The following is a 12289-nucleotide window of genomic DNA, read 5'->3' on the forward strand; positions in this document are numbered from 1 at the left end:
AAAGTTTCTGCCTTGAATATTAGTATACTGCCTTGAGTAGCATTTCCTTTTGCTACAACTTTATCTGTAATATTTCAATTTATATTGCTGATCTCCTGGTCTTATCAGAAAAGCTAACTAGAATGTATAACCTATTCCTTAAATTGAGTATTTTTCCTTCTAACACACATAGGGCTAACATCGTTTGTTATATATTTCTTCCTTTTGCCTGTATCTAATCCCTTCCCTAGCCATTTGTTTTCTTAATCTCCTAACTATATTTTATATCATCTGCCATAATGAAGATTATCTGTAAGTTCTGGGAATATTAAAATGTCAACTCTTCAAAGGAACCTTTTCTACTATCAGTTTTCCATGTTTGATAACCTCACCTAGGTAGGTTGCCAGATTTAGCAAATAAAAATACAATCCAGGATGCCCAGTTAAATTTGAATTTTAGATAAACAATTTTTTGACTATTTTATGCAGTCCACTTCAGTTTAGCCTCTGAAACCATGTCAGGGCTTAAGTGACAAATCCAGGGCCAAAATGAACACTGCTGGGCAGGAGGATGGTGGTGACTTTGGCAGTCAGGCCACATGAATTTAATGTTAGGCTCTTCTCAGTTCTCCCTCTTGGCCTTAATATCATTTTGATACAAGATCAAAAAGGGAAAATTATTTTGGATTGTTTACCTAACACTGCCTACACCTAAGTTTGGCATTACAAAGTAGAGCTCCTGTTCTTTGACCTTATGGAACTTGGCTACCGTTACTTTCCTGACAGAGAAACATAATGATAAACACAGGGGAAAAAAATCTAAACATGGATATTGGAGCTTCACCTGCTTTAAGGTGAGTCCCCATTATTACCCTCTCAGTTCCTCCTCCAATAGAAGCCATCCTTGTTGTGGGTTCCAAGGTCAACTCTAGCATCCTACACATTAAGGCTAAGACACCAGCGTTCGGCTAAGACACCAGCGTTCGGCTGAGACACCAGCGTTCGGCTGAGAGTCTAGGCTCAATTCTCGTCCCTTGGTTGAGCCAGCATGATCACATAGCCCAGCCATGATGTTGGCTGAGGGCCCTGTGCTCACGGACAGCTGCCACCACCTCCAGAACGCTGTGCATTTGTATAGGTCCCTTGAGTACTTTCTCAAGGACCACGTAAAAAGGGATGCCCACCTGGGAATTCAGCTGTCCTAAGCTGCAGTCACCACTCAAGTAAGATGCAGCATGATATGAGATGTCCAGTCTCTGTCAGGCTATATCCATGAAAGGCCAAATAGAGGAAATGCAAAAACCAGCTTTTTGTTTGTTTTGAGATGGAATCTCACTCTGTCGCCAGGCTGGAGTGCAGTGGCATGATCTCGGCTCACTGCAACTCCCACTGCCCAGATTCAAGCGATTCTCCTGCCTCAGCCTCCTGAGTAGCTAGGACCACAGGCACGTGCCACCATGCCCGGCTAATTTTTTGTATTTTTAGTAGAGGCGGGGTTTCACCATGTTAGCCAGGATAGTCCCTGTCTCCTGACCTCATGATCCGCCCGCCTCGGCCTCCCAAAGTGCTGGGATTACAGGCATGAGCCACCGTGTCCAGCTGCAAAAACCAGCTTTATTGAAAGCCAAAATTTCAATCTCTAAGTTCATTGTGCTCTCTAAATCCCAGTCCTTTTCTACTCTTCAAGGTTCCCAAAATGTACTATTTAGTTATGAGGAGGTCCACCCAGTAAATAACACCCTAGGAGGTGAGACAATTGAGAAATCAAAAGAATAAGGCGGCAGCAGTATGTGAGCTTCCAGTGGTCAGGTTCATCACGTGTTCACCCTTCCCCTAGAAGTATGTGGCATGTATCAGCTCACCCCAAGACTCTGTCTTGGGAACAGACACACTCCCATCTTTGCTTCACTCTGGTCTGGGTTCAAGTGACCTAGAGAATGATGTTTGAGAGATTAAATCAGTCAAGGAGAAAAACATGTACCAATATCTGTTGCTTACCATATAAACAAATAATCCTACCTCCACAAGGAGGAATAAATAGTGGAACAAGAAAATACAATTACGCCAGGTGTGGTGGCTCACACCTATAATCCCAGTACTATGGGAGGCTGAGGCAGGTGGATCTCTTGGGCCTGGGAGTTTGAGACCAACCCGAGCAACAAAGTGATCTCATTTCTACAAAAAATTTAAAAATTAGCCAGGTGTGGTGGTGTATGTCTGTAGTCCCAGCTACTCGTGAAACTGAGGATTGTCTGAGCCCAGAGAGACTGCCTTAAAGAAAAAAAAAAAAAAAAGACAATTCTGAGGCTTACAATTGCTTTAGAAAACGGAGGTAAGAGATGTATTCTTCCTCTAATATCCATCAGACTAATTTATTGGTTTATTGTAAGGAATAATAAAATAATGATGGAAGGTGCTGAAATATAGTAAACACTACATTTTGTTATTACTACTATGTTATTTTATCATCATCATTTTATTATTACTGACTGGGTGGAGAGATGTTAAGTCTGGGTAGAAGAGTAGAGAAGTGATCTGTAGTATTTAGTAAACTCATATTCAGTATCTAAGCTCTCTTCTCCACTGTAAGAGCCTGCAAAAGAATAACAAGTTTATGGCAGAATAGTAATATTCACCTTAGCAAGTAAAATATGGATTATAACGTTGGCTGTTCTTTCTCAGGAGCTATTTGTTGTGTTGCCAGGAACATCAGGGCCCCTAAAATGTCAATGGACAGAGGCTGTACTCTCTGACTAAGCTTTCCTATTGGAAGCCAAGGTCCTGCAGGAATGCACCTGAGGAGCAGTTTCACTATCCAATAGTTTGACTTAAGTCGGAGAAAGTGAAAATAGAAAACTCTGGAGCAGGACTGCAAACACAGGTTATCTTGGGAAAGAACCAGGGGTCAGGGCACATGGCAGCAAGAAATCAAGAACTGTTGGGAGGCTAACTGTGTTGTGTAGAATTTGGTTGTGCAAAACAAGACTTGTAAGGAAAGAAAAGTAGTTTGTACTGGGTAAATTCTTAGCTGCCTTGAGTTTGCATTCAGAACTAAGGAATTTCAACTGAGACCAGATCCCAAAAGAAAAGAAGGCTCCTAAACATCAAAGTGTAGAAGAGATCAAAATGACTAGAATCTAACCCTGAAAAAATTCTCATGGTCCATTTTCATCCCACTTTAGGTCCATTCCCATCCCACTTTAGAAAAATTCTCATGATCCATTTCCATCCCACTTTTCACACCTTCCATAAAGCAGTGTGTCATTAAAAAAACTAAGCATTTTCCCCAAATCTGTTGCTATCAAACTGCTTTAATAGAGCCCATTTCAGGACTTAAGGTAGGTATTTTCAAACTATCTATACCAAATGTAAGCAAAACCTGCAGCAAATAACTTATTGCTTAAATAAAATATTAAAGCTAATGTAACACATCATGGCTTGATAAAGATACTAACTGGCCATTTGACTTTAGTCTTGATTTTCCTAGGACTCGAATTCTGCCTTTATAAATGAAGTGACCAGAATCAGGGATCTCTAAAGTCCATGCCAGGATCTAAACTCTGAGTTTAACACGTACACATGACTTTCCCTGTTCTCCAGATGCTCCTTCACAAAGCTTCAAGGCTCTGAGAAACAGAGGGCCCTGGACAGGACCCCTGAGACATCATCCTTCTAGTTCTCATCACTGAAACCAGGACGGTAATAAGCACCATTTCCCTAGGTGTTCCCACAGACACCTCCAAGTTCCTCTCTACGACCTGCCTGTCTCAACTCATCACAATTCAACCTAACCTCTGAGCCCCTTGTTCCATGGCCTTATGATAGTGAACCTGAGTCTTTCTGTTGCATTCCACATCCTACTGAGAGATACATTCTGAAAAGGATACAGATGGGCACTTCATACACATGTGTGTGATGGAGTCAAACAGTTTGAAGCCAACGTTCTGAGGCTTGCAAATATCTAAGTCAGAACATGTTCCCAGAACTAGAACTATAGGGATAACGTAAACTAGATCATGAATAACCCAAGAATAACGAGAGATACATTTTCAGGACTTAATTCATTCTGTAGAGATACATCCCTGAAGTGCTATCCCAATTCTACCCATCCTAAATCATTGTTCATGTTCAGTCTGTATTTTCTTTCTCATTTGGAACTTCCTCCCCTCTAATATTTAACACACATTTATTCTCCTTTTGTGGAGAATTTTATTAGTCAAGTATTTTTCTACATCCTCACCTTTAAAATTTTATGATTCCTAGAATTGTTTTGTGATTGGTTCAATAAAAATTATCTGTTCTCAAGGGTACAAAAATTTAGCTCATTATCAGCAAATGATTTTTAGTGGCCAAATGCCATGTATGTTATTTGCAGACAAGGAAGGAGAAGGATATGTTCATAAGAAACATGCCATTAGAGTTTCTATAGCTGCCTATCCCCCAGGTTTCCTTTATTATGAAGTGAAACACCAACAAAAAGTGCACAAAACATGAAAGTATCATTTCAAAAATTATTATGAAGCCAACACACAGTGTGACAAGCAACTTTTAAAAATAGCTTCCAATGATCCCTAACTCCATGTGTTCACCCCCTTGAGTAATCCTCTCGAGTGTGAGCTAGACCTACTGACTTGCTTCTAATGAATAGAATGTCACAGAAGTGATGTGATGTCATTCTGGAATTAAATTACAAGAACTGTGACTTCTGTCTTGTATTATTCTCTCTCTCTAGCTCTTGTTGCATGCTTTCTCTGGTAGACAGGGCCACCTGGGGGTGGTATCTGGCCAACAGCCACTAAGGAAATAAATCTTCAATAATTACTAAACAAACCTGGAAGTGGATCCTGTCCCAGTTGAACCTTGAGATAGCTGCAACCCCCGGCAACACCTTGATTTCAGCCTCGTAAGAAACCCCAGGCAAACACCTCGTTTGCAACCTGTGAAAGACTCTGAAGCAGGAGACTCAATCTGCGCCTGGGTTTCTGACTCACCAAAACTATAAGATGAAAAATTTGTGTCATTTTAAGCCATTAAGTTTTGGAATAACTTGTTATACAGCAATAGACAATTAATGCACCAACTAACCAGAAGAAATAGGACCAGGCAGCACCCCAAGAGCCCCATCTTTATTCCTTAAACCTCCATATCCCTTCCAGAGACAATCACTATCTCCACTTACGAAATAATCACTTTTGTTTTCTTGATACCTACTTATGCATGCATTCCCAGATAATTTTATTTGGTTAGGTTTTGGAATGTTCTTTGAATATTACTGTTATCACTTCTAACTTTTGTTTCTTTTGGTCAACATTATGTTTTCCAGATAAATTCAAGTTGTTGTATGTACCTCAGATTTATTCATTTTCATTGCTCTATAATTTTCTTTTGCATGAATATAATACAACCTTTTACCCATTCTACCGTTGGACATTTGGATTGTTTTTAGCTAAGGGCTATTACAACGATGATGTTATCAAGATTGATGTGCATGTGTAAGTATCCTAATGCACATGTTCACACATCTAGTCATTTGTGGAATGGCCAGGTTATAGAATGTGCTTATCTTCTGGTATTATAAAATGCCATAGGTGTTCTGTTTTCCATAGAAGTAGTAGCAATATCATAGTGAATATAGAGGGTGCAGGAGAGGAAAAGGAGAACGGGAGGAGCTAGTTATATTTTCTGGTAATGAAACTCAGTTTGGTTAAAAAAACAACTTTTTTCTGTTTTGTTTCATGGACTGGCATTTTTTTAAAAACTGCCTACTGTTACTAGGCCTCCAAATTATAGCTGTATCTCCTATAACTGGACTGCCTCCATCAGTTGAGAGGTTCAAATCTATTGACGTTTACTGGATTTATTTATTACAGTCTGTTGCAATTTAAACACTTCAGGCCCAAGGCACAAAAGTATATAATCTCTAATTTTTGTAATCCTACCTAAATGTTATACAAGCATCTTGTTTTAGGATTTGTCTAAAATCAAGGAAGATTGATGTCTCTGGCTTTGTTCACATTTCAATTTCCTTAATTGTGATGAAATACAAAGTTTAGGACACTATGAAAGATACCTACCAAAGATTTTGAGATATCCTTTTATTCTTTATCAAACATGCCCAAAATAGCACTTTCCTTTCTGCTCATTGCCTACAGTTAAGTGTAGTCTAAGCAATCCAGGACTCTGAATCAATGCTGCAAGAAATGTCAATGTGCGGGAAATGTGGTCTGCTGGTTCAGGGTTGCCCTTACGCTGTTTTATAACCTTTTCCATAGCAGAAACTATATCTACTCACAGCCTCTTCCAGTGTTGGTTTAATCCCATCAGACCTCTTGCAGGTGAATCCCAGCAAAGTTCAGACCTTCATTTATAATTAGGATAAATATGGTACAGGCTAAATCACTTTGACAAAAAGACCCAAAAGTGTAGTGGTTTGTTCATATAAAAATAAGGAGTCTAAGTTGACAGGGTAGCTCCCCCCAGATGGCCATCCAGGGATATGGGTTTCTTCTTTCTTATTGCCCCACCATGCCATAGAGTGTGTCTATTTCTGCATGCTTCAAAATGAATCAAAGTCATATCCATGCTCGAGCTCTCAGAGAAAGAAAAGATAAAGAGTCAAAGGCAGAAACTTCCTTTTAACCAAGTGAAATTGAAGTTGTAAAGTATGTAATTGTAAGAGCTCTACAGGTTACCTGAAGGAGTACACTACCAAATATTTAAGAAATTATAATCAATCTTTAATGTCTTCCAGAAAAAAAGGACAGGAGTAACACTTTCCAACACACTTCTGCACTAACCTGAAACCAAAAGTAACCAAATAAAGACATCCAAATCAGAAACCGAGAAGTAGAATTTTCTGTTTGCAGATGACATGATCTCATACATCAAAAACCCTAAAAACTCCAAAAAAAAAAAAAACTTAAAAATGAATTCGGCAAAATCAACATACCAAAATCAGTGATATTTCTATATACTAACAAAGTATCTGATAAGGAAATCAAGAAAATCTCATTTATAATACTGTCAAAAATTTTTTAAATACTTAGGAATAAATTTTACCAAGGGGGTAAAGACATACCCACTGAAAATTCTAAAATGCTGATAAAAAAAGTAAAGCAGACACAAATAAGTGGAAAGACATGCTATGTTCATAAATTGGAAGAATTATTGCTAAAATGTTCACACAACCAAAGCAATTTACAAATTCAATGCAATTCCTATTAAAATTCCAATGACATTTTTCACCTAAATAAAAAAAATCCAGAAGTCCATACAGAACCACAAAATTTTCCTGAATAGCCAAAGAAATCTTGAGCAAGAACAAAGCTAGAGGCATTATATTTTTCCAGTTTCAAAATATATTATGAAGTTACAGTAATCAAAAGAGTATGGCTCTGGCATCAAAACAGATACATGAACCAAATGGAACAGAATAGAAAGCCCAGAAATAAATCTATTCACCTACGGTCATCTGATCTTCCACAAGGGTGTCAAAAATACACATTGGGGAAAGAATAGTCTTTTCAAGGAACAGCATTAGGAAAACTGGATATCCACAAGCAGAAGAATAAAATTGGACTTTTATTAAACACCATACAAAAACATTAATTCAAAATGGCTTAGAGAATTAAATTTAAGAGCTGAAACCATAAAGCTTCTGGAAAGAGAGAAAGCTGGCCAGGCCCAGTGGCTCACGCCTGTAATCCCAGCACTGTGGGAGGCTGAGGTGGATAGATCAAGAGGTCAAGAGTTCGACACCAACCTGGCCAAAATGGTGAAACCCCGTCTCTCCTAAAAACACAAAAATTAGCAGGGCATAGTGGTGCACGCCTGTAGTCCCAGCTTCTCGGGAGGCTGAGGCAGAAGAATCGCTTGAACCTGGGAGGTGAAGGTTGCAGTGAGCCAAGATCACGCCACTGCACTCCAGCCTGGGTGATAGAGCAAGACTGACCAAAAAAAAAAAATTGATATTATTCTGCCTTCACAATGATTTCTTGGATATGATGCCAAAGAAACAGGCAACAAAAGCAAAAACAGATTAGTGGGATCATGTCAAACTAAAAAGTTTCTACAGAGCAAAGAAAAAAATAGACAAAATAAACATGTAACCTATAAAATGGGAGAAAATATTTGCAAACCATGTATCTGATAAAGGGTTAATATCCAAAATACATAAGGAATGCCTACAACTCAATAGCAAAAAAAAAAAAAAACTGATTAAGAAAAGGGCAAAGTACCAAACAGACATTTTACCAAAGACGACACAAAAATGGCCAAGAGGTAGATGAGCAGGTACTCAACATTGCCATTCCTCAGAGAAATCTAAACAAAACCACAGTGAGGCAGAACCTCACTGAGTGATATGATAGGATGGCTTTTTTTTTAAAAAAAAAAAAAAAAAAAAGGTAACAAATGTTGGTAATTATGTGAAGAAAGGGAAAACTTGCACACTGTTGGTGAGAATGAAAATTGATATAGCCACTAAAGGAAACTGTATGAAAATTTCTTAAAACATTCAAAATAGAACTACCAAATGACCTAGCAATCCTATTTCTGGGTATAAATCCAAAAAAAATGAGATCAGGATTTCAGGAAGATATCCGCACTCCCATGTTCATTGTACTGTTATCAAAATAGCTTAGACCTGGAAGCATGAATATAAATGTTCATCAATGGATGAATAAGGAAAGTGTGGGACGTACATACAATGCAATACTACTCTGCCTTAAAACAAAATCCTACCATTTGTGACCTATACAACATAGATGAACTTGAGGGTCATTATGTTAAGTAAAATAAGGCAAGCACAGAAGGCCAAGTACTACAAGAGAATGGGTCAGTGGTTGTCAGAGATTAAGGGTCAGGAGGGGGTTTCAGAACAAAGGGGTATAATGAGGGAGATTTTTCGAATAATGAACAGATCTTTATCTTGATTGTGAGCTTGGTTACATGATTATGTATCTGTCAAAAACTCACAACTCTAAAAAGATTGAATTTTTGTATATGTAAATTTAAAAATAAAAAACAAACAATATTTTTAAACTACTGGCATGGCCACACGGACATGCACCAGCTGAGTAAGACATTGCCCATAATAAAATATTTTAAATGATCAAACTATGTTTCTAAGACTTTTATTTATTTGGTAAAGCACTTAGCTTTTTTGTTTTGTTTTGTTTTTGAGACAGAGTTTCACTCTTGTTGCCCAGGCTGGAGTGCAATGGCGTGATCTCAGCTCACCGCAACCTCTGCCTTCCAGGTTTAAGCGATTCTCCTGCCTCAGTCTCCTGAGTAGTTGGCATTATAGGCATGCACCACCATGCCCAGCTAATTTTGTATTTTAAGTAGAAATGGGATTTCTCCATGTTGACCAGGACGGTCTCGAACTCCCGACCTCAGGTGATCCACCCGCCTTGGCCTCCCGAAGTGCTGGAATTACAGGCTTGAGAGGACTTAGCTTCTTAACTGGCTTGTTCTCTTTGAGGCCTTGACAATTTTAGGAGAAATTTTAGAAATGAATTGAGCTCCTCACCAGAGAAATACAAAGCACTACCTCCACACAAACCTCCTGTGTGATAGCCCCTTAACATCAAAGGTGTTGATGGAAATCCTGAGTTAAATTTTTAGGAAGACTCTCAGAGCCTGCATTGACTATCAAAGTAACATCTCTCATCCCTAGACATTCAAAGACGCATGGCTTTTCTCTTTGCAGAGAGCAAATATGGGGTAGGAGATTAGGGGGATGCTGGGGAAAATGGAACCTCATCTATCTTTTAATCTTAATTTCCTGCCTTTCCCACTTACCCTTTGGAGACCAGAACCTCTGGACAAGTTTACACTCTCAGTAGGCTGACCTTATGACTTTCAATGTGAAGGTGAATTTTGCAAACGTAGAAGGTTAAATCTGAAATAGCATTGTGGGTAATGCAGTGGTTTATATAGAGTCTTAAAGTTCCTTAATAATGAAGGCTGCATCTAGGAAAATCTGTCACATAATATGCAAGGTTTATCTTGCCCCTTCCCCACCTCACCCCTCTGGCTTTTTTTTTTTTGCAATGCACAGAACCTTTCTCCTCCAAGCCCTCCCTGACAGTCCTCCACTTCGGAAACCAATTCTCGTACATATCAGTGTTCGTTTAAATCAATGTATTACCTACCCTAAAGGCACACTTGTTTTAAAACAATTACAAATGTCAGATATATGATGCCTGTGAAGCATCTAAGCTGGTGAGAGAAGTTTAAGAAATTGGGGAATGCTCGCATGGGTGTGGGCATTATAAACAACTCCACACGGATATTTTTACTTAAAAATGAGGACAGCCCCAGTAAGTACTCCTATGCAACTAGCAGAAAGTTTCAAACATCAGAGAATTCCCCAGCTATGCAATGGCTGTTTGGGAAGCAATTTGCCAGACGTCTATGAGAGTTAACACACTCTAGGTCCCTATGCAATCAGGCCCCTAGTTAACAGCTTCACGGCCATTAAAAATTCACAATTAGTTGTCTAGTGCAATATCCGTTATCCAGAAATGGTCCCTACGTGACATTAGAAAGGAGAACAATAAGCACCCTGGCACATGGTGATAAGTATTCAAAAATCTTATCTTCAGTTTTAAGACTTCCAAGTAGATGAAATGGTTCCCCATCATCAAGTTGCCATTGATTTTTTTTTTTTTTTTTTTTTTACTGCAATTACTGGTCAGAATTTTTTTCATTAGAAACAAATCAGAAATCACTGAGCAAATAAGTAAACACTAAGAATGCCGTGGTTCTTTAGAACTTTAAAAAAAAGCAAATTAGGCCTCTGGAACATCTCTGAGCCTGCTCTGCACCCTCTCCTTCCAAGAAGCAAAATAAATAAAAGCAAAATATTCACTGTCTGGAAAAGAGATTACTAGTGAGACATATGACAAGGATCAGTGTTGGAAGGGACTGCATATTTTAATTATGTATACAAATGGCTTGGTAGTGAGAGCAAGATTTGCAGATTACATTAAACAGTGAGGGAGGTATGGCACAGTAAATAATAAGGTGCCCAAATGCTAAGCAGCAGCTGAGGATTTACATTGTGTACTATGTGAGCTCAGAAGATGGAAAATGCAGATAAGTGTAAACAAATGTCAAATAATATGCCCAGTGGCCAAGAAATATAGAAAGTGAATTCGAGATCAGGGGAACCATGCTGCAGCATAATGATCAGGAGAGGAAGGAAACACAGGCTTGTCACACCCAAGATGAGCTTCTAGGAAACCCAGAAATATTTCTGAGAAGATTAGGATGGAAGAGAAAACCCACAGCAACTTGTACACAAACACCCACTTGATACCTTCCAAGCACAAAGGCACTGGCTTCTTCGTGTAATTCATCTGTGATCTGTGGATATCCTGTTAGCTGGTATTAAAGGAATAGTGAGGTGTAGAGGCTGGCTTTAGTTAGTGCTAGCTCTGCCACTGGCCAGCTGGTCAACCCTCATCAAGTTTCCTTATATCCCTGAGCCTCAGTGATGCTCCTTATACCTATTTAAAGACCTCTTAGCCAACTTTTATGACAAATCATCACAGGTTAGCTTTGTCAGGGCTGAAACCCCTCTTTGTTGAGGTGGTCCAAGCATCTGCCAGGGCCTGGGCATTTTGAGGACTTGGCACACATTTCAACTTAGCAACCTTTTCTACATGAATGCTTGAATCCTTTGGGACACACGAACTTTCATAATTTAGTTCGTTCTTTGTTGAAATTCAGTTTAAGAGTCTTTTCATTTTCAAATAAAAATCTAGAAGTAAAGGAAAAACCTGAAGAATTCAAGAGGAAAAAAATTGATCTTAACTGCCTGGATTTTTTTTTTTTTTTTTTTTTTTTTTTTTTTTTGCCAAAGTATCTCAGAGTTCAGAATCATTTAAAAGCCACTTATTTGAAATTCCTGCTTGGAGGGCAAAGTGCACTGGTGTTACAGTTTCCAAGTATTTTCACATTTATTATTTTAATCTTCACAACAATCCTTTAAGAATGATGATGAACATATAGCCCATTTTATACAAGAGAAAAAAATCACCGAGACTCAGAAAAATTAAGTGACTTACATGAGGTCAAATGGTCATGTTCTTTAATTACACAAATATTTCAGATAATATTGATAAAAACGAGGAGTCTCTAACACAGCTTAAATAGATTTTATTCCTTATATGACACAAATTAATTCCTTAGAGTAGTTGCCATGGACCAATGAACCAGTCATTTACCCTCCATGTGGATCCTGGCTTCCTCACATTTAATAGTTGGATGACTTTTGGCAAGTTACTTAAGTTTTCTAATG

The 12289-nt window shown here is 38.6% G+C and overlaps 1 pseudogene; it reads left to right on the forward strand.

The window, feature by feature from the left end:
• Window positions 1-804: 804 nt before the first annotated feature.
• LOC100452943 (interferon-stimulated 20 kDa exonuclease-like 2) overlaps window positions 805-12289 on the forward strand; it is a 30710-nt pseudogene continuing 19225 nt past the window's right edge.

Source organism: Pongo abelii, chromosome 5 (genome assembly GCF_028885655.2).
Source record: "Pongo abelii isolate AG06213 chromosome 5, NHGRI_mPonAbe1-v2.0_pri, whole genome shotgun sequence".
Lineage (NCBI taxonomy): Eukaryota > Metazoa > Chordata > Mammalia > Primates > Hominidae > Pongo > Pongo abelii.